Source organism: Gopherus evgoodei, chromosome 5 (assembly GCF_007399415.2).
Source record: "Gopherus evgoodei ecotype Sinaloan lineage chromosome 5, rGopEvg1_v1.p, whole genome shotgun sequence".
Lineage (NCBI taxonomy): Eukaryota > Metazoa > Chordata > Testudines > Testudinidae > Gopherus > Gopherus evgoodei.
In genome coordinates this window covers 20,953,165-20,975,863 of record NC_044326.1, presented here as the reverse complement: position 1 = coordinate 20,975,863, position 22,699 = coordinate 20,953,165, and positions in this window count along the sequence as shown.

Genomic DNA, 22,699 nt, shown 5'->3' with positions numbered 1-22,699 from the left:
AAATAATTAATATATATGAATTATATGGATATGGCATATATTTGTAGTGTGTATGGGCATATATGTATAGTATGTATGTGTACATATGACACCAATTTATATCCAAGAGTAACCATGTTTTTCCAGGCTGCTGGTGTACTCTGGCCTTTTACTTTGGTGACACAGATAGAAACACACTTCCATTAGGGCAATTCCAGTTATCACCTGTCTCATCATTAGCAGTAGGCTAAGTGTTTTAACATACTGGGATCAGGATTGTGATAGTGTGTCCCACAGTGCTATGTATATGAGAAGTAAAACAGAAATTTGGAGTAGTGACACTACCACTGAGGCCTTTATATATAAATATATTATAAATAGTTACTACACAGTACTGTCCATTCATATTATAGGTTATCCTTAAGGCTGGTTGTCACCATCTGGACAGCTTTACTGGGCAGGAAACAGAAGTGGATAGCTTCTCTGTTCCATTGGTTGAACTGCTCTGTGATACACCAATAGTTGATGTAGATCCAGTTGTTTGTTATGGATGCTGTCTTCCAGATAACCTACTGAACAGACAGTAACCAATTTATCAAATATTGCTGTGTCAGGATTTAATATTGGTACCCAGGTACTAAACAAGATTGTTTTGAACAACATGTGCCTCAGTTAGGATGCAGTGTCACTGACCCAAATTATGACTGGTACTAACAGGCAATTTGTTTACCCAATTTGTAGTTACTATGTAGCTTAATTTCTTTACCAATTTGTTTTTTCCTTGCCTTCATGGTGTTTGCTGCCATTCGTTTGTTGTTTTTTACCTGTGGGTTGGTTAAACAATTTAGCAAGGTCATACACATTGTACATATTGTACAGCAATAATACAATACAGCAATAATACAGCAGTACAATGATAATACAGTAGTACAGCAAGAATACAGTTATTTTTACACAGTAACGAAGTTGAAATTAAATGACAGTTTTTCTGGTCCAGCTAGTGGTTTTTGTTTGATTGTTAACTTAATTGTCCATATATGGTAGATAGACGTGTATTTGAACAGTCTTATTTATAAAGCATTTTTCTTGATGCTTGGAGTTTTCTTCACTGTATACAGTTATTATCTGGCGTCTTCAGGGTGTGATATTTTCTGGCATCTTTGGTCTGTGGGATGCAACTTAAACAACTTTTGTTAGTTAACATAGTAAAGTTTTTTTTGTTTGTTTTCAGTAACCCAAACTTAATACACAGTTTTAACTTAGTTTGTTTACAATGTAATAAGAACACTGTAATAGGGACCGAGCCTTTTATAACATAAGCTATACTTTTGCAATTGTTGTATAGACATTCATTTTCATTTGGGGTGCATTACTAATATTTAACACTAAATGTAATGCTTAACAGCTAAAATAAATGCTCACAATCTTTCATGAGAAGGGGTACTGCTTTCCCTTGCTGAACACTTTGTTTTTAGTAACATAACTTAAGAAAGCTTTTTAGAGTTAGAGTTAATTTGCTTGTGATACCAATTTTACTCTTGTTAACTGTTTAGAAGCACAAACTTTAACAACTATTGTTCCCCGTTAACAAAACAAACGAAGAGCATATAAAATTAAATCAACTATAAAATTAAACCAAAATAAATTTTAAATACAGATACATGCAAATACTTTGAGGGTATACTTTCAAAATGCTTTGCTATGTTTGGGAGCCAAAGGCAGAAACCTGTTAAAAACGTGGAAACCTGTTCAAATTGTTTGGTTAGCTTCATGCATAAATTGTGATTTTAAAACATTTTGGTTATGATAGTCTTATAACTATATTTAGCAGTGCAAACAAATTTATAAAAAGCCCAAGCAAGAAATTGACATTTTGTTAATATTATCTTTACCTTAATGTTGAGGTTTCCCCTTACATTTTTTCTTTGAATAACAATTTAAAAAAAAAACTTAAAAAACAAAACTGTGATTGATAAGAGAATTTTTTGTTTGCAATTGCATTATTTGTTGAGACAGAAATATATGTATATATATTTGTAACTGAAACCTTTTTGAACTTTGCACAAAAATTGGTGTTGATAATGCTATAATTATACCCCAACCATGATTTTAAAATAGTGTGGTACCACATATATTTAAAAATTTTTTTTAAATAGTCACGTGACACACACAACATAGACACAAGACACACATACAGGACAAACTTACAATTAAAAACAAATGGTGCCGAATTGTATTCATAACTATACAAAATAACACCACCAAAAATAAAAGTAAAAAGGGTTAAACATTTGAATAAACAAGTTATTACCTTATTTAAAACTTGTAGCATGAATTTGATTAAAAAAATTAATATTTGCCAAATGTATTGTATTAATTTGGTAACAAGGAATTTTGCATTACTTTATATTTAACATTATTTTAAAACTCTGCTGTATGGAATAAGAAAAGCCCATGTTTCAAATATTAGTTAGTGGTTAGGATTAGAAGCAGAGAGTGCATTTCTGTTGCTTGGCAACCATATCTTCAAGAAAGTTAGGAATAATTCCAGCTGTTGCATTCCTGAAGGGTTAAAATTATTAATTTACTGGATTTAAAGTTTTTACCTTATTTTCTTTTTGTTTCTTGTTTTGTTCGGTTTTGAATTGCTTTATCTTTTGGAGGTTTCTGTAAAAACTATAACTTTTCTCTTTTAAAACAAAGAGAAAAAGTAGAAGTGAGGAGAGGCGGGGGACGAAGGGGGGTGGGTGAAGAGCAACCTAGATAGGTAGCAAGACCTGAGCCAAGAGAGATTAACTTTATCAAGGCATTTGAAAGTACAGACAGAAGCAGCAAGTTTAGCAAACTGAGAAAACATATAAAGGACAAAACTTAACTGGTATGTAAAAATATTTGAGAAAGAAGGTTCTATTTTTAGATATGAGCGGGGAGCGTGGTTCCATGGGTCAAAGCAATTGGGAACCTGCACAGTTGGGGATTGCGCACCTGGTTTTTATCCTGGCTCTGAGAGGAGATTGGGGGTAGTTACTTGCTCTTGTAAAACCTGAATTTGTTCCCCCAGTGTCTGTTGCTTTTGTGTGCATGCCAAATGGATAGTGTGAGTGCCCTTTTTTGCTGCAGTTAACTGTTTTTGGGCAACTCTATGTGTTAATGCATCAATTCTAGGTGTTAACCCGCTTAATTTTAGTTTTTTACTTTGAAATTCTTTTTTATTCACTCCCCTGCGATTACGTCGCAGCTCCTGTCTCCTAATGTGCTCTGTGAACTGTTCCATTTTTTCCTTCATTTGATTTACCAATTCAATGAGAGTATTGTTTGCTATTCTTTCCTTCTGTGCACTTACTTGTCCCATTCTGACAGGCACCAGTCTAGGTTCCGGTTTAAGTTTAACTGGAACCTGACTTTTATCATAAGGTGAAGGTTGCAATGCAGTGGACCCAGTTTTATGTTTTAATTTTACTAGGACCACCTCTTTCCACTTCTGTCCCCATTCTTCAGGCACAGAGTAGCTACCTGAAGCCTGCTGTTTACCACCAATATTTATAACAAGGGACGGCACATGTATTTTTTGTAGGTTCCTTACAGTTGTTTCCAGTGTTTTACTCTGTTCCCTGTACTGGTTGTCTCTGGGCTGCTTGCCATCCTGCTAGGACGGTGGGAGCATTCCAGGGCTATGTAGCTTTTTTTGATTCTTTTAACTGTTTCTTTGTTACTGTTACTTTTGCTTTTTTACTTTTATTACTATTTTTCAGAGCCTCGGTTTCTACCATCGCTCTACATATGCCAGTCCATGTTTCCCCATTCTTCAATTCATATGGACCCCCCTTACTGGCAATCCAGCGGGTCCATGAGTTATAAAACTCCATGGGGATCAAAAGGGAGGGGATCAGGGGGTTCCCTAGCACGAGGTTTTCTGCCATGTTAGATTGCGATTCTTACAGCGGACAGCTCGCTTACTCACCAGATCAGCGGTCGGGGTCACCAGTGTTGTCAGAGGTGTGTTGTCAGAGGCTACCGGTGTGGTGCTCTGCTCTGCTCTCTCCTTGTTGGTATCACTCGGCTGCATGCGTGTGTTCCCTCTGTGTGCTGCCCCAGCTCTGCGCAGATAGCTGACACAGCAGACCCGAAGAGAACCCCCAATGACCAGAGTGTATAGTAAGGTACGAAGGCACGTCGGCCAGGTTTATTGCCGTATGGACACAATTGCAGTTCCTCTGAGATTGTTACTCTACAGGGCATACTACGAGAAAGTGTCCCCGGTCAATGGACTCGGCTCAGTCAGTGGCGGGACTTTCCACTGCCCCCTAGGCCGGACAAAGACATCGCCCCAGGGATACATTTTTATACACAGGTACAAACAAGTTACACATCACTCCTGACGTATTGAGATGCAGCCCCTCCACGCAGCAAGGTACAACCCCTCTACGCAGTAAGGTGCCGCCTCTCACCTTGTACATGTTGGTTCTTTCAAAACAACTCTATCCATCATTTTACCCTTTTGCCCCTGTCATTGGGATGGGTCGGCCTGTTCCTTGTTATCTGTGTGGAATGTGCATGTATGTGAATGTTCTGATCTCTAGTGTTCAGTACCTCTTAGGTACGTATCTTCTTGCATCAGCCCTTTCCTTGCCAGCTTCTGTGAGCAGGGCCTGCCTCTGGCTCACAGCTTCACTTTGCTTTATGTTAGCAAAGTCTTGGCCATTACTTTAGTTCAGGCCTCAGGCCTTTATCAGGGCCTTCATTTACTACAATGAGCATCACCAAAGAAAAAGAAGATTGAACATACTTCCTAGCCTAAGTCCAATAGAAGAAAAAAGAAGTAAAAATGAACATCAAGATCTTCTCCACAAGAGGAAGGTGTCAAACTCAGTCTGGAGTGAAGGATGAAGTGAAGCAGGCAGATCTGTTTCCAGATGAGTCCTTTGAGAAAGGTGATTAGGTACTTGAGTAGTTCTTCACATGCATCCATTTAAAAAAAGAGTCTAAGGAGGAAGGAGAGAAGAGTGATACAGAAATTAAAAAATATATATTTTCCAACCTGTTCAAAATCAGAACCACACATTCTCCTTCATGTGTTTTTGGAAAAGTAATTAAAGCTGAATGGGATGCAAAGTCTAAGAGACTGTCCATAAGTGCCAGAAAAAGTCTACAATGTACACCAGATCAAAGCAGACTTCATCTCTCTTCCCAGAGTAGATGGGACAGTTTCAGCACTTGTCAAAGACACTGCTATCCCAACAGAAGGGAACTGAAGATTTCATGACAGGATCTACCTGACTGTAGTTCTGGGTGGTTACCCTGGATAGTAGGCTTTGGCCTTTGCATGTCTCTTCATTTTTATCTGGTGCTTCTTCTATCACTGCTAGATGTAGTAATGCTGGGGCTCTAGGCACCAAGGTACACTTTGCATCTTCACTTCAAGTGTTGCCCTCACAAAAGACAGCTCAGTTCCATACAAGGATGGTTTGCCATATATTTTCTTTGCTTTTTTGAAGCTTTCTTTACTACAGTTTTAGCTATTTTAACTGCCATTTTAGCATTGCTATTTGACTGACTGTAGTATGGTGGTGATACAATATAATTGAATTCCCATTCCCAGTTTAATTGTACAAACTCACTGCAAGTAAACTGAGATCTGACTGACTGTTGATCTAGTTGATCGGACAGTTGAACTGAGAACTGTCTGACAGTTGATCTAGTTCCCCAAGTCTATACAACAGTCTACAGTACTGAAGTAGTTTTTGTGATTTCCTACTTTTCTCCAAGGTCTGTTATTTCCTTTTGCTGCTTGGCCTCCCCACTGATGTATCAGAACTGCTCACTAGGTCTCTGGATATCCTTGGTCACCTTTAGTCAGCAGATGGCTCCAGTTTTATTCTTGAGAGATTTTCTGTTTTCAATGATCTGAGTATTATGATTTGACTACCTTTATATATGATGCTATTTTGTATGTTCAGCTTGTCTCCATAGGACCTGTATTGTTAGGAGGTGATGGTGGTGGGAGGCAGCATCTCCTCAGTGTCTGGCCATCCTGCCAAAATGTTAGATGTGATCACTTCTAAGTTATGTTGTACAGTTTAGTTCTCAGATTCTTTCTAGCCTGGTACACATCTGATATGCTTGATGCTTTTATGTCTTTCTGTGTTTTCTGTATTTCATTCAGTTACCATATTTTAGTGCTGCACCGGTGCTCTGGATAAGGAGTCAGCTATGTACATCTCAGTCCCTTTCTTGTGGTATACGTTTACGTTGTACAATTGCAGTTTCAATAGCATGTGGCTGACGGCATTTTAGGGTGTCTAGCAGTGACTTAAAAATGGCTCTCAAGTAGTTTATTGTCACTTTCTGCTGCTCAGACTTTTCATATGTGAACACTCACAATTTGGGCTTATCTTTGGTTCCATTGGCAATAATGGTCCCTCCATGCAAAAGCTACCAGTTATCCTTTTGTAAGAAGGATGCTCCAAGCTCTCACTGTCTCTGGCATTGCTGGTATGGTTGCCTCTTTGTTCTCATACTAGTATCTCAAAATAGGATAGTTGGTCACCAGCTGCTTGACGTGTGTGATAGCTACATCATGTTAAGGTGATCATGTCCGAACTGCATCTCTGTCTATTAGTCACATCAGGGTTTCTCGCACATCTTATAGGCTTGGAAGAAATTGTCAGATAGTTTATAAATCCTAATAGTCTCTAAAGTGATTTAATATTTTGGTGTGTGGTCATCTACTGTGTTATTTTTACCTTTTGGGGGTCAGGTCATAGTCCCTGGGAGGTCAGCAAGTGTCCCATAAATGGAACTACAGTCAATCACAATTTCATCTTGCTTCTATTCAATTTTAGATTTAATTCCCTGGCTCTTTTTAGCAGACAGATGAGCTGCAACGGCTTCTGCTCTGCTGCCTCAGTGTCCATATACCAGAATGACATCAGCTATGACACTGATCCCTGCGAGCCCTGTTAATACATCTTGTTAGCACAATAGTCTTCTATTGCAGGTTTGATCCCAAATGATGTTTTCAACCATCTGCACCTATCTGCTGGTGTCCAAAATGTGGTGAGGTAGCTGTTTATTTTAACCAGTAGCACTTATCAATATCCATCTTCAGCCTGAAGTACTGAGAATATTGCTTTTGCCAAATCAGGTAATATTTCTTAATTTGGTAGGGAGTTGGGTTTTTTTCAGTACTTTTAATTTCTTGTGTTTGTACAGATGCGCAGGTTGTCTGGGTTCTCAATCACTACTATTCTGCTTATCTAATTTGTGGGCTCTTTGACTTCAATAATACCACGTTCTTTTTTCCATTTGCTTTATTGCTCCCATTAGTTTTTCCTCTTAATGCAGTGGTTCTCTGCAGGTGCTGTATTGGCTGAATTGTGTCTATTTCCAGGAATAACATGCCTGGAAGACATCATAGTCTTCAAAAACATCATGGTAATATTTTAGCTGCTTTGCTGCAGGGACACCATAGTACATTGTCTGCTCTAGATAGATGTCTTATTTGCTGGTGTGTCTACTTTATGAATCATTTATCTGAGGTTTAGTATCACTAGGTTCATAAATTCATCTGTTTCAGCAGAAAGCAGTGGCTCCTGTACTGTCTATACTATCTGAAACTTAAGCCTGTATACTTTTCTTTGGTACACTCCTTGTAATTTATATTGTCCTAGTGGTATAATTGTGCCACTGTATAATTTTAATTTGGCTGGTAATTTTTTTGTTTTTTGTTTCTCTTGCGCATACTAAAGAAATATTTGTAGCATAGCACATTCACTAATGTCCCACTGTCTATTTGGCATTCAGTTTCCGGTTTATGCACTGCAGCTTCGTTTTTCTATCTGGTGCTATACTAAGCTGTAGAAACCATTTATTTTTGCGGATCTGCACTGCATTAATGTCATATACATGCAAAATCTTATCTGCTGAATTACTGCTTTCTTCCCTGATACGGTGTTTTTCTTGTCTGCAAGCTTTAGCATAATGATTTTCCTTGCCACAATTGTCGCATGTGAACCCATATGCTGGGCATTTTCCACTATCATGTTTTTCCTACACTGTACCCACTGGTGTTCTTTGGTGTTTTGCTCATCTTGTGTGCCTTGTATTTGTGCATTTGCTTTGCATACATTTTGGTGTATTTTTCCTGGTATTTTAATTCTTCACTTGTGCTATTTTGTGAATATTTGTGTGTCTGTTCCATCTAGTCTCTGTATTTGGATGTGAGCTTGCTCAATAGCTTTGTACATTTCTGTACATTCAGACTCTTGATCACAGGTGTTGAAAATATACCATTCATATATGACAATTAAGTTGAAAATACTTTTGGACCTCTTTTAGGATTTTACATGGGTCCTTCCTGGTTCTTCTTTGAGTGCTGTCCCTGTGGGTGCTCCACTTCAGGGGTTCATGCACCCCTGCTCTCATAATTGGAGATTTGTGGTAGTAGTCCCTGATTGGGTCGCACATGCGCGGTCCCCATCTCGCGCTGCTTCAGGTGGTTAACTGGCCCTATGCGATCAACTCCCCCTCAGTTCCTTCCCTACCTTTGGCTTTGAGTCGGAACACTCAGCAGCACTAGCAGTGGTTGCGGCCTACCTCCGCAAAAACGGAATCATGATATTCCCGTACTTGAACAACTGCCTGCTGAAAGCACCCACATGGCAAGAAGCCTTGCAAGCCACTGAACAGATGGTGACCCTCTTTACAAGATCAGGCCTCCAAATAAATGCACAAAAGTCCACTCTAACACCTGCGCAAGAGCTAGAGTTCATTGGGACCCATCTCAATTCTCCCGAGGCCAGAGCCTTTTATCATTCTAGCCAATCTCATATCCACAGCATGAAACAGTCCACAGGTATCTGCCAGGACTTGCCTTCAACTTCTCAGCCACATGGGTGCCATGACCTTTGTCCTCAGACATACAAGATTACATGTGTTGTCTGCAAGCGTGGCTCCATATAAACAATGTCCCACACAGACACAGCATAAACAAATGCCTCACTATGCCAAACAAAATAAAAATCTCCCTACTCAGGTGGACACAACCAGACAATGTCTGCATGGGGGTGCCCTTCATTGAGAAGGCACCAACACTAACCATCACCACAGACGTTTCACTGTTGGGCTGAGGAGCACACCCGGATCTGCATTCTATCCAGGGCTGCTGGTAACCTGCAGAATCCCTTCTCCACATAAATCTGTTAGAACTGCAAGCTGTCCACAAAACCTGCTCCCACTTCCTGCCAATCATCAAAGACAAGACTATTCAGATCCTTACAGACAATGTGGCTTGTATGTCTTACATAAACAGACAAGGGGGAACACGATCGCACTCCCTATGCGTGGAAGTCATGCGACTCTGGCAATGGTGCATCAGACACAACATCAACATCACAGCATCATACTACCTTGATGCCAGAATACCACGGTGGATACTCTAAGCAGACAGTTTTTTCAGCACCATGAGTGGGAGCTTGGCAACCATGTGCTCCTACACTTATTCCAGCAGTGGGGGTTTCCAACGATAGACCTCTTTGCAACTGGATGAAATACCAAATGCCACCATTTTTGCTCCAGGGCAGGTATTGGCACACATTCTATGGGTGACAATTTTCTCATCAAATGGAACACTCCCCTCCTATATGCCTTCCCTCCCATCCCCTTCCTGACCTGAGTGATCCACAAGATCAGACAGGACAGAGCCACAGTAATCCCAACAGCCCCTACGTGGCCCCAACAAATCTGGTATCCTTACCTTCTCAGGATGTCAGTGCATCCACCACACATGCTCCTGCTTCTGCCTCATCTGCTGTCCCAGGACACAGGTCACATTCTGCTTCCAGATCCATAAAGACTCCATCTCAGAGCGTGGCTCTTTCATGGCTCAAGGGATCTGAGATGATTTGTTCGGAAGATGTACAAAACATATTATTAAACTGTCGTAAAGCAACTACCTGTCGCACATGTCTACACGAGTGGCAGCGATTCAATGCCTGGTGCCAGCAAAGACAGATGACATCAATTTCATCTTAATATTAGACTACCTCTTAGAACTTAAAAGGTCAGGCCTCTCCATGAGTTCAGTAAGAGTACACCTCTCCTCTATCACAGATTTTCACCACAGAATGGATCAACTTTCTGTCTTCACTCACCCACTCACCAAACTTTTCCTCAAAGGCCTTACCAATATCTACCCAGAACTGTGTGTTCCTATGGGCCCTCACTGGTCCCCCATTTGAACTCATGGTTACATGCTCAGTACTACACATTTCCATGAAGGTGGTGTTTTTAGCAGCCATTACATCTGCCAGACATGTAGGAGAGTTGGGTGCTCTCATGGCAGGCTCCACATACACTTTTTAAAAGATAAAGTATCCCTGCAATCACACCCCAAGTTTTTACCTAAAGTCATCTTAGCCTTTCACCTTAATCAACCCATTTACCTACCAACATTCTGCCCCAAGCCCCATAAGGACAGAAGGCAGTCTTCATACTCTCGACCTACGGAGGGCATTGGCTTTTTATCTAGACAGAACAAGACCATTTTGTTAATCACCCAAACTGTTTGTCTCCATCACTGAATATTCCAAAGAGAGTGCCTTATCCAAACAGAGGCTCTCTAAGTGGATCTCTGATGGCATAAAACTATGCTACCATCAATGTAACCAACAACCCCCTTACGGGGATTAGCACACATTCCACCAAAGCCCTATCCACCTCCGTTGCTTTGCTCAACAATGTGCCCATCATGGACATCTGTAGGGTTCCAACCTGGGCCTCAGCCTATAACTTTATGCAGCATTACGCATTAGAGCACCAGGCAACATCTGATGCCTCTTTCAGGCTCACTGTACTGTCTTCTGCCACAACTTCAACTCTGACGCCCCCCTCCTTCCACCTGAGGGCACTGCTCTGAAGTCCCATAAAGTGGAGCACCTACAGGGATAGTACTCAAAGAACAGGAAGTTACCTTGTGCAGTAACGTAGGTTCTTTGAAATGTGTGTCCCTGTGGGTGCTCCACGAACCTCCCTCCTCCCCTCTGCTTCGGAGCTGATCACTTACTCTCTGCAATAGAGAAGGAACTGATGGGGGGTTGGTTGCACAGTGCTAGTTAACCACCTGAAGTGGCATGAGATGGGGACCGTGCATGTGTGACCCAACCGGGCACTGCTACCACAAATTTCCAACTACGAGTGCAGGGGTGCACAAACACCTAAAGTGGACACACATCTTGAAGAACCAACTTTACTGCACAAGCTGAGTAACTTTCTCATGTGCTGCTGACACATTCAGATGCTGTTAGAGTATGTAGCAGCCTTTGCCCATTACACCTAATAATGTGCTGCTCTAAATTTTGTTTTCCTTTTTAACTAGTCCAATTGCAATTTCATAGTTTCCCATTGTGATATAAAGAATATCCAGTTGCTAAACACTTCCTCTTTCATGTCCATCTGCTCAGGGACAGGAATCTGGTATGCTGCCATTATTATTATTTTCAATAATCTTAGTTTCTGATTTCACATACCTGCAGGAGCCAACTCACATCTGAAAGTACATTCAGTGCTCAAGCATAAAAAGAGAGTTGAGACTGTGCAGCATTTGGGTTTTCTTCCTTCTGCCACATACGTTGTTCTTTCTCAACAAGCAGTTCCTGAAAGTAGAGTTCTTTAAATCCTATATATAACAACACTATATCATACCCTGTTGGGAATAGTTTCTATCCTGTACATAAATGCTGTCTGCATTGCAACAATGTGGTATGTGCAGCATATAGTTTTCAAAGTGTTTGTGGGGATCCTTCAGAATTAAAGGCCTTTTACACATTTAATAATGAAATATCCATTTCACACAAATTTTGATACATCTTGAACAGGACCAAATTAAGTAAAGATCCAGTCAATACAGAGTATTGCAGCTTTGGCCCAATGGGAGTGTGAGAGCATTTTTGCACTATTCTAAATAAAGCTGTACCAATGTACAAAACTTTTTAAGCCTTGAGAAAAACGTTCATGTCATTCTGCAAAGGAATCTGGGAAAACTTTGATTTTTTTTTAAAAAGAGATATTAAAGAGAACATTAAACTTGCATCTCTTTCTTTCTTCAGTATATGTAGGACTATGACACATCAGGTGCCAGAGTAACTGCTGTTCAAGGGTAGGACAATTTTACTGTGACAACCAAGGAGAAGAAAGTCAAAGCTACACACTGTGATGAGAAAGACAAGTGCTCAAAGCTAAGTGAAAATTCTACGAAAGCCTTTATATCAGGAAGGATCACATCAGAAGCTGGCTGTGAATTCTAGTTTTCATGTGCTAGGAATAGTTCCCTCAGAGCTTTACCTTTACCCACATCTGAAAGGCCAGTGTACAGTGTGAGCTCTAATGGGCACAAGTGCAGAAGAGACTCCACTTTGAATGAGTCCAGTCCAGACAGCAAGCAGGGTGCTCTGTGCATGGCAGGACATACAGGACTGACCTTAACCTTTGGGACTAAGTTTAGACTGTTCAGAGTCTTTGTCTTTCATTGTAAATTATGTTTTAAAATTTTTTTATTCTTTTGGACCCTCCCAGGTTGATAGAAGCATATGCACCTATTTGACAGATGGCCTGAAACAAAATTCAAGAGCCAAACAGCCCTGAAATTTGGGGAGTGAAGGATTTAGAGCCAAGTTTTACACCTGGCCTCATCCATAACTCTGCACAGAATTCACATTATAGCAAGTACAAGGCTCTGGTTTTTTTCCCCTTCAATGTTCTCACTTAAAAAAAAAAATTTGCTTTTTATTGAGTTTTCTGGATCAGTATTACAGTTCCACAGCACTCTGAAATTCTTGGATGACAGGCACCAGAAAAGAGCAAATTATCGTTCATTTCATGAAAGTTCGTGAACAGGATGCTAACATATAATTGAATGATCAAAATCACTTTCAAAGCTCAATATCTTTCTTAGGACAAATGACAGCAAAATTCTTATCACAGACTTTAATCAAAATTAATCAAATATTTTGGAACCTTAAAAAAAAAATTTACAAAGCCACTAAAGTAGAGATAAAAATGAATGCAAAAATCCACAAAATCCATTCTCCTTCGAGTGCTTGCTCATATCGATTCCAATTAGGTGTGCGTGCACCGCGTGGACGTTCGTCGGAAGATTTTTACCCTAGCAACACTTGGTGGGTCGGCTGGGTCACCCCCTAGAGTGGTGCCCGATATATACCCCTACCGACCCAACGGCCCTTCAGTTCCCTCTTACCGCCCATGTCGGTCGTTGGAACAGTGGAGTGCGGCTTAGCTGATCTCCACTTCCCTAGCTACTCGTAGTTCTCTTACTAATTCTTGTGCATATAGTTATAATTTCTATAGTTGTAGTTAGTTTTATTCATTCTATAATATAGTTAGTGTATATAGTTGACAGGGGTTCAGGGATTAGCCCCCTCCCCGCACCGGGGCCAATGCCCAGTTCACCAGGCTTCAAACCGTGCTTGGCTTGCCACAAGCCGATGCCAATGGGAGATTCCCCACAACTCCTGTCTGAAGTGCCTCGGGGAATCCCATCTCTCGGATAAGTGCCGGATCTGTAAGGCCTTTAAGCCGAGGACGAAGAAGGAGAGGGACTTCCGTCTCAAACAGCTCCTGATGGAGGCAGCTCTTACTCCTCCACCCTCGGCACTGAGCGCTGGACAGTCCGCACCAGGGAGAAGCGCTTCTTCGGCACTGGATTGCACCGGTACCACTAAGGCCCCTCGGCACCGACCGTCACCCACACAGATGTCTTCTAGGCACCATTCCCTCTCCCCACGGGTTAAGAAACATAAGACTCCTTCTGCTTCTGTGCCGCCTGTACCACAGTTGTAGCACCCGCCTAAGTCGGACCGCCCGGCACCGACACCTGCTGTGGCACTGCCAGTGCCATCGAGTCCAGTTCCTGAAAGCTCACCGGCGCGTGCCGTGGTTGAGCTCACTATTCCCTCCACGCCGGAGACCTTCTCCACGGCGAGGGAGCTGATCGCACTGATGGAGTCTGCGCTGTCTCAACCCCCGGCACTGCCAGTGCAGGTTATACAATCGATTGGCAAGCCTGCCCTGCTGAGACCATCCTCGGTCGGCACCGTCGAGAGGCTTCGATCACGATTGTGGTCCCGCTGGGGTCCCGTCACTGATCCTGGTCCTGACACCGCTCGCAATCCTGGCACTGCTATCCGTCTCGGTATCGGTCACACTCGTGGCACCGTTCAGCATCCCATTTGCCGACCTGGTACTCTCAGCACCGATCCAGCTCCTGGCACCGTTCCCAGCATTGTGACTCTCTCAGCCGCTCCAGACATCAAGCGTTGAGATCTCGATCAACCTCCCAGCACTGCTTCGGTCACAGGTCCCAGTCTCGTTCCCGGTACTGGTATGCCACCCGGTACCGTTCTCTGGTGCCACAGAAAGAGAGATCCTTTAGAGATGGGGACCCTTCCCAGGGCTTTTCAGCTCCTCCGTGGCCATCTTGACACACATCGGTGTCATCTCGCACGGACAGTGCTTCCTATGCACAGGACCGTGACTCAGATGTGCCCAGCCGAGTCTTCCAGGAGACCCAGGCCCAAGAACAAAGGCCTCATCAGTGGTCATTTTGGACACTTTGGGCATATCACCAAGCCCAAGGTGCTCCTCCAGTGCCATCACGCTCCATACCATCGAAACATCGGGTGCCGGAGGCGACGGTCAGCCGCCCCCCTCCTGCCAGTACGGGGGAAGCTCCCATGCAGTCAACAGACTCTCAGATTCCACCTGAGCCTGATATCGCCCACGAACAGGAGCCCATGCAGGACTCTCTTGTCCCTGGTCTTTCCTCTTTCTCCTCTCCTGATTAAGTGGTGGCTGGGACATCCTCTTCGGGCCCTCCTCCAATTGACCTGAGGGCACATCAGGACCTCCTGAGACGCATGGCCCTGAATATGAATCTTCAGGTGGAGGAGGTCCCAGAGATAGAGGACCCGGTGGTGGATATTTTGTCAGCTGACACTCCTACAAGAGTGACCTTACCATTCATTCGTACGATCCAGGCAAATGCCGATACCATCTAGCAGTCTCCAGCCCCTATTCCGCCCACGGCCAGGGGAGCTGAGTGGAAGTATATGGTACGAACCCTTCGATGGCCAAGGCCTATTTTCTGAAAAGACTGACCCTAGGCTGCAAAGCCTAAAGGACATCAGGGTGATCATGCACTCACTCGGGATGCACACATCGGTGACTCAGTGCAGATCCTTCCATCCCCAACCTCACTGCCCTTACCCCCCGTCTAGGCCACGACAGGATTTCGGCAGAAGGCGTGGCCGAGGCAATCGCAGATGGCAGTCAGGACCCCAAGGGGGTCAGAATCAGGGTCCCTCCAAACCACCCTCAGGACCCAAACCAAACTTTTGAAGGCACGCCCGAGGACGGCGTACCAGTTGTTTCCCAGGATCCTTCCCCTCCTTTTTACAACCGCCTCTCCCTTTTCCTCCCTGCGTGGACCCAACGAACTTTGGATCGTTGGGTCCTATGCACAGTAGAATTCGGATACCACCTCCAGTTTATTTTGCCCCACCCTCACCCCCCGTCCTCATCTCTCTTCAGGGACCCCTTTCACGAGAAATTCCTCTTGCAAGAGGTACGGACGCTCCTTGCCATGGGAGTTATAGAGGAGGTACCAAAGGACTTGAAGGGAAAGGGGTTCTATTCCCACTATTTCCTAATCCCCAAGGCGAAGGGAGGTCTCATTCATAAGGACAAGGTACAGTTGCGATCACATCTGGCCTTCCTCCCTAAAGTGGTATCGGCTTTTCGTATCAACCAGGATATCTTCCTTCCGGTCTTCTTCCCGAAGCCACACTCATCACGCCGGGAGCAGCAACTGCACTCCCTAGATGTCCGTAGGGCGCTCGCATTTTATATCGAGAGAACAAAGCCCTTCCATAAAACACCACAACTCTTTGTCGTGGTGGCAGACTGGATGAAGAGCCTACCTGTCCCCTCCCAGAGGATTTCATCTTGGGTGACATCGTGCATCCGCACCTGCAGTGACTTGGCTCATGTTCCGATGAGCCACCTTACCGCCCATTCTACCAGGGCCCAGGCTTCATCTGCTGCTTTCCTGGCTCATGTACCCATCCAGGAAATATGTCGTGCAGCTACCTGGTCCTCGGTCCACACCTTTGCGTCATATTACGCATTGGTTCAACAGTCCAGAGATGACGCGGCATTTGGATCAGCAGTTCTACACTCTGCAACATCTCACTCCGACCCCACGGTCTAGGTAAGGCTTGGGAGTCACCTAATTGGAATCGATATGAGCAAGCACTCGAAGAAGAAAAGACGGTTACTCACCTTTGTAACTGTTGTTCTTCGAGATGTGTTGCTCATATCCATTCCAAACCCGCCCTCCTTCCCCCCCGTCGGAGTAGCCGGCAAGAAGGAACTGAAGGGCCGTTGGGTCGGCAGGGATATATATCTGGTGCCATGGCGGCGCCACTCTAGGGGGCGACCCAGGTGACCCACCAAGAGTTGCTAGGGTAAAAATCTTCCGACAAATGTGCACGCGGTGCGCGCACACCTAATTGGAATGGATATAAGCAACACATCTCGAAGAACAACAGTTACAAAGGTGAGTATCTTTTACGTTGTCCTCCTTCAAGCTCTCCTCTGCAGGGATGTTGTGTCTCATCTTATACTTAGGCCTTGTTTACACTAGAAAGGGCATGCTGGTATAGCTAGTTAACAAATGGAGAGACAGCTGATACTAACAAAAGAATGCTTTTGTTGGTATAGTTATACCAGTTTCCCAAATGAAATAAGCTATACCAGCAAAGAACTTCTTTGCTAGTATAAAATTGTCTATACAGTACTCAGACTTTTGCTGACATAGCTATGTCAGTTGGGGTGTGCTGATGTTGGTGGCATAGCTATGCCAGCAAAACTTAAGTGCAGACCCAGGCCTTAGATTTAAGCTTTTCAGGGCAGATACTGTTCTCTTTATGTGTTTGCCCAGTGCCTAGCACAATGAGGGGAGGCCTGTTGGTACTTCCACAGTATAAGTGATAATGATAAAGTAGACTAATCAATGGCTGCTGGAATACGTAACCCAAACCGAGATATAACCAACATCACAGCGGAGAAGAGAAAATAATCTCATTCCCTCTTAAATTAATATTTTTCCATTTTTTGACACAAAAAAGGGAACATCTGTAATCAGAGAGATTCATCCAACCTTACACAGTTGTCTGGGTCAGAAGTGCATGTTCTCTTCCATTCTTCAGCAATGATGCTGTTGATAAATGTGGCCAAAATACAATCTAGGCCATCACATTGGGGCCGTGTTTTCATATAAATGCTGATGGGCACTATGTAAAAAACAAATAAGGCACAGGAGCCAACTGAAAATAGCTTCTAATTGCTCGCCCAGGGCTAAATACCGAGGTGGTGGTAGCACTAGGAGTGAATAGTGAACAGACAGAGTCTGGTAAACAACAAAAACAAATGGGGCTTGGCTACTGTTCCGTTCTTAGGGACAAGGAGAACCCCCAGGAGTTATATGCTAGATAGGAATGCTGCATCCTTTCCCTGCTGATCCTGATGCCCATGCAGACACCACTAATCAGTTCTCTAAATAAAATAAAAAAAAACTTAGGGGACAGCAATTTTCTCAAGTGTCTCCCCCCTCCATACAGACACACTTTTTAGTTACACTGTCTTGCTCCCATTTTGCTCTCCTGCCCATTTATGGGCAAAGTTTTCAGATGTGGGTGACCAAAGTTAAGCATCAAAATCTAAATGTAGTGATCTAAAAAAGTGCCCTGATTTTCAGTGGCATTGAGCATTTGTAGCTTCCATTGACTTCACTATTGCTCAGCACCGCTGAAAATTAGGCCACATATTTAGATCATATGGATTTAGATGTCATGCTTTAGCCATTCAAGTTTGAACACTGTAGCCTGTGTGGTTTTAGCCTTACACCAACTCAAGGTCCTCCTAGTTCTTAGTTTTCTGTTTCTCTTTTCCCTCACTATGTCACTTCTGTCACTCTTTCACACTTCCAGGTCGTTTGTCAGAAATGGTTACTTATCTGTAAAGTAACTGTGTTTTGTCTAGATGTGTTGTGTGCATCCAGTGCCCTTGAGCCAGAGAATTTTACTCAGCAGTACCCGTTGGGGCAACACATGCATCCTGAGCATCTTTATGCCTCCAACCGAGAGCAGAAAGGACAAGGGCCACCCATGATCTCTCTTCTGTTCCTTTGCTCCAGAATCTTGGTGTCAGACTCCAAACTAGCAGAGAAGGAGGGTGAGCTGTGGAATGTGTGTGCACACAACACATTTAGAAGAACCAATTACTGTACTGGTAAATATCCATTTCTTCTTTGAGTGCTTGTGCACTTATATATTCTACTTCAGAGGATTCCAAGAACTACTCCTTTAGGTGATGGGAATTCAGAGTCTGCTTGAACAAGGACTGAAGTACAGATTTCCCAAAGTCTGCATCAGGTCTGGAAGCAAGTGTCATGGCATAAATATCTAGTGGAAGTCTGAATACATAATCATGTGACTGCTTTACAAATGCCCATGACTGGGATGTTTCTCGGAAAATCTACAGAGATATCTTGAGCTTCAGTAGGACAAGCACTTCTTTCTGTAATTGTTACACTTATTACTTCGTAACAAGTCTTAAGACAAGAAGAGACTCAGTGTGAAATCTTCTGTGCAGAAATTGCTTGCCCGCTCATCCTTTTTATGACGTATAATCTATGAGGAGCCTTGGGGAAGATCCTTAGTCCAATCAATATAGAAGGAAAGGGTCCTGCATGCATCCAGTGAGTGCAGTCTCTTTTCATCGTTATAGTTGTATGAATTCAGAGAGAAGATTAATAGAGGAATTGTATGATGCAGATGAATTCAATATGAATTTCGGATGAGGCCTTAACTTTATCTTTGTAGAAAACTGCGTATGGAGGTCCCAGCACTTAGCCCCAAAGCTCTTTCCAGGCTTTTCTTAGGCCTGGGTTACAGGGGCTTGTTCTCGATGTGTTTATCAGATCACAGTGGAAAGTGGAATCCACTTCAAGCTGCACGGCTAACTCCTACTCTAGTCTGGCATGTGGCTTTGTCTTGGGTGGAGGCCCCTATTGTTTCAGTTACCCAAAAGGAGCTTAATAGCTTCTTACAACTATCTTAAATGAACACAGCAGTTACATGCTTTTCAAATGAGGTTTCACCCAACCCATAACAGAATATTATGAAATTGAACACCTTCATTTTCCCAGGATGGTGGGGCACAGAAGATTTATACATGAAATGAGGAGGTCTTTGACAACACACAGAAGGGTTACAATGGCAGTACAATTTGTTTGTTTCCTGACAGGGACTCATTTTAAAGTTTGGGAAATGCTTACTTAAAGTTATATGCTTACAATGCATATGCCTCAGCATTATAGTCAACTTGCACCTGTTATTAAGGGTGAAAAAGTTGTGAATATTTCTTTTTGTTAAAAGTTGCAGCCACAGTTTGTTAAAGTTGCAGTGCCACTCACCCAAATTTGGCCCTTCACCGCACGGCCTGTCTGACATAGAGGTGGCCAAGCCAAATTTGAATGAGTGCTGTGGAAACCTGGCACATGGGATTACAACGCAGGGGTGCCATTTCAAGCCCAGCTGTTCTCCTTGGCAGTAGGGAGTAGAGATGTGTGGAGCTCATTGCAGCGTGGCTGGTCACTTCCTCTGGCAGCAGCACCCAAGGGCTGGCGGTGCTGAAGTTTGCAGCAACTATAAAAAGTTGCTATGGCTGCTAAAAGTTGCAGTTATCGCAACAAGATTGTGGCCCTCAAACCTGTCCACAATATGTATTATTTTTCTGTTCAGCTACTTTAAAGATGGAGTTTGATAAATTTATGAGTGGGATTATATATGACAGGGTTGCCTGGGATAGCAGGGAACTGAACTTGCTGACCCAGGACTGGAAGGGATCTTCTATGTGCTAATGCTAATATATACAAGATGCACATTATGGTATGTACTTCCAGACAGGCCCATGCTGTGCTAAATTTTCATTTTTTCTTTTAATTTTTTACAACTTTATTAGATCTGAAGAGCAAATGAAATTTATTCCTGTTTTCTCTTCAGCCTGTAGTTTTTACTAGACAACATACTTTACTTATAACCTCTGTGCCATGTAAGTTTGCCTTACTTTTAAGGCTTAATGTGAACATCTTAGATTGCTTGACCCATCTGCTGCAAGCTCTTGATTTTACGTAATATGGTATTATCTGAGGAGCATAACCTGGAAAAATAAGACAATCACACCTATCAGGAAATAGCTAAAAATTTGTTCCATATCCAGGGATGGTGATATTTTAAAGAGGTAAATTTCTCTCTCAGAGATCCCCTTTTCATCTAAAAAATGGCCGTCTTACCTTTTCTCTTTAAATATCATCATCCATTTGTGCTAGGTGCCTCAAAAGACATTTTTTGCGGCAAAGAACTCAGTCTAAATATAAACAAGATGTGACAAGTCAGAGTAGTAAAAGGAAGGAGGGATGATGTAAGAGGTTAATGGTTTTTTTTCCCCATACCTGTCAAGGAACCCGTTTTTGCCAGAAGTCTCAATACCTGAAAGCAGCACGGCACATGCTAAACATCAGAAGAGGATAAACTTAGATAGAAATGATGAGTTCCGGTAAACATTTATTTTTCACTTATTTATTCCCTGAACACCCAAGATTCAAAGCATCTAAATCCTTTATAGTCAGGCAGATCAAACGCTATATTACTGCCACAGTAAACTGATTCCACATGAGATCAGAGCCCACAAATCTTTTTGCACCATGGTGCCCTGGCAGAAAAGGGTGCCACAACCACAGAGGAATCTGTGAAATGCCACCTTTAAGAGTGCTTCAAGCTTGACTTTCAATCTTCCACAGAAGCATCCTCCAACAGTGCATAAAAAAGCCCATGATTTAGGGCATAAATCAATCCCTTAACTAGTAGAAACCAGGATGAAACAATGTAAGGGGCAGATTATCCTAAATCTATCTCCATGGGGTACTTACACCTTCCTTTAAAGCATTTGGTACTGGCCACATTAGGAAGCAGGACACTAGACTATTTGTATCATGGAATTGATGGAGCATGGTAATTCCTGTGTTAAAAGATCAATGCGATTGTAGGGAAGGGAAATAATTTTTCTGTCCTACATCTCTTGCTTCCTCACTGCTTGTTATAGCCCAAATAGATTAAACTGGGGGAATGGTTTGAATCCAAAATTGAAACTGTTACTTGATTTCCTTTCTAGCAATGATTTCTCTTTGTCTGCCCCACTTAAGATCTTCTTTGGCTGTCTTTACACTGGTTTCTTCAGGATCCATGTAACTAACAGAAATCTGCATAAAATAAATATTTAATATGTTTCCATACAACTGCTTACATTATTTGGAGGAAGATCACAGTCAACCTGTGGAACTCTTCGCCAGAGGATGTTGCGAAGGCCAAGACTACATTAAGGTTAAAAATAGAACTAGATAAATTCATGGAGGATAGGTTAGGAACTCCATCCTTGCCCATCCGATTAGCGAGGATGGGCAAGGATGGAGTTCCTAACCTCTGTTTGCCAGAAGCTGGGAATGAGAAACAGGAAATGGCTCACTTGATTACCTGTTCTGCTCATTCGCTCTGGAGCACCTGCCATTGGCCACTGTCAGAAGACAGAATACTCGGCTAGATGGACCTTTGGTCTAACCCAGTATGGCTGTTTTTATATTGGACTGTGAGAGGAGAGCCTCAGAAAGTACATCATGAGGTGGTAACATTTTTTGCACCCCTTGTATCTTGGCAAAATCCACAGATTACATTTTGCAATTTGAAAGATGTGAATCCAGTATCTGGTGTGAGATTTATTACCTTACCATACTTGGAGGTACATCCGAAGGAAAAGAAAGATGATCTGTAGCTCAAGGCAAAATTATGTCCAACATGGAAGAACTGCAGCGTATGGTTAAAACTCACATATAGCTCCTTTTTAACATATTAACAGTTGGAAACTCTCCATATCTTGAAATTGGTATGTAAAACCAATAGTGTAGTTCTACCAGTGATTTAAGAGTACAGGCATACCAGTTTAAAACTAGATTGGTTAGGGCTCCTCCATGTAATCAAAAGGATAGCTGTGTAGGGGTCCCATTAACAGATGTAACAGGAAAAGTGGCAATTTGTTTGGGCAGCATATTAATAGTGCAAGAGACCATGAAGGCCCTGTGCTAAAGATATGGCTGAAATGCTCTCATATCTAAACTAGAACACAAACAATTTAAGGGAGAGGAGAGAATGGGTGCAAGTTGGGCAATTATGATAATTTGGGTTTTTGTCAGTTCTTATAAGGATAACATTTCATCCCCCACTACTAGCTTGTCTGATATTGAACCCTTTAAAGACTAGACTGAAAGAAGAGGAAGGGAAGTAAAGGAGACAATCACTCAAAGGGTTCTTCAATGATTAAAAAAATGTAACTAAAACCCCCCTCAAGTAACAGTCCTACCACAGTATGGTTCTGGATTTTAATTCTATATTTTTTGTTTTATATTGGTCTATCAAACGTGGCAGTAATGGCATATCATTTGCTACTATCCCTGACAGAGAACTTAAACACGTAAAAATATTTTGGATGTGAATGAACCCAGCACTTGCCTTGTGTATTGAGCTGCTACTATAAG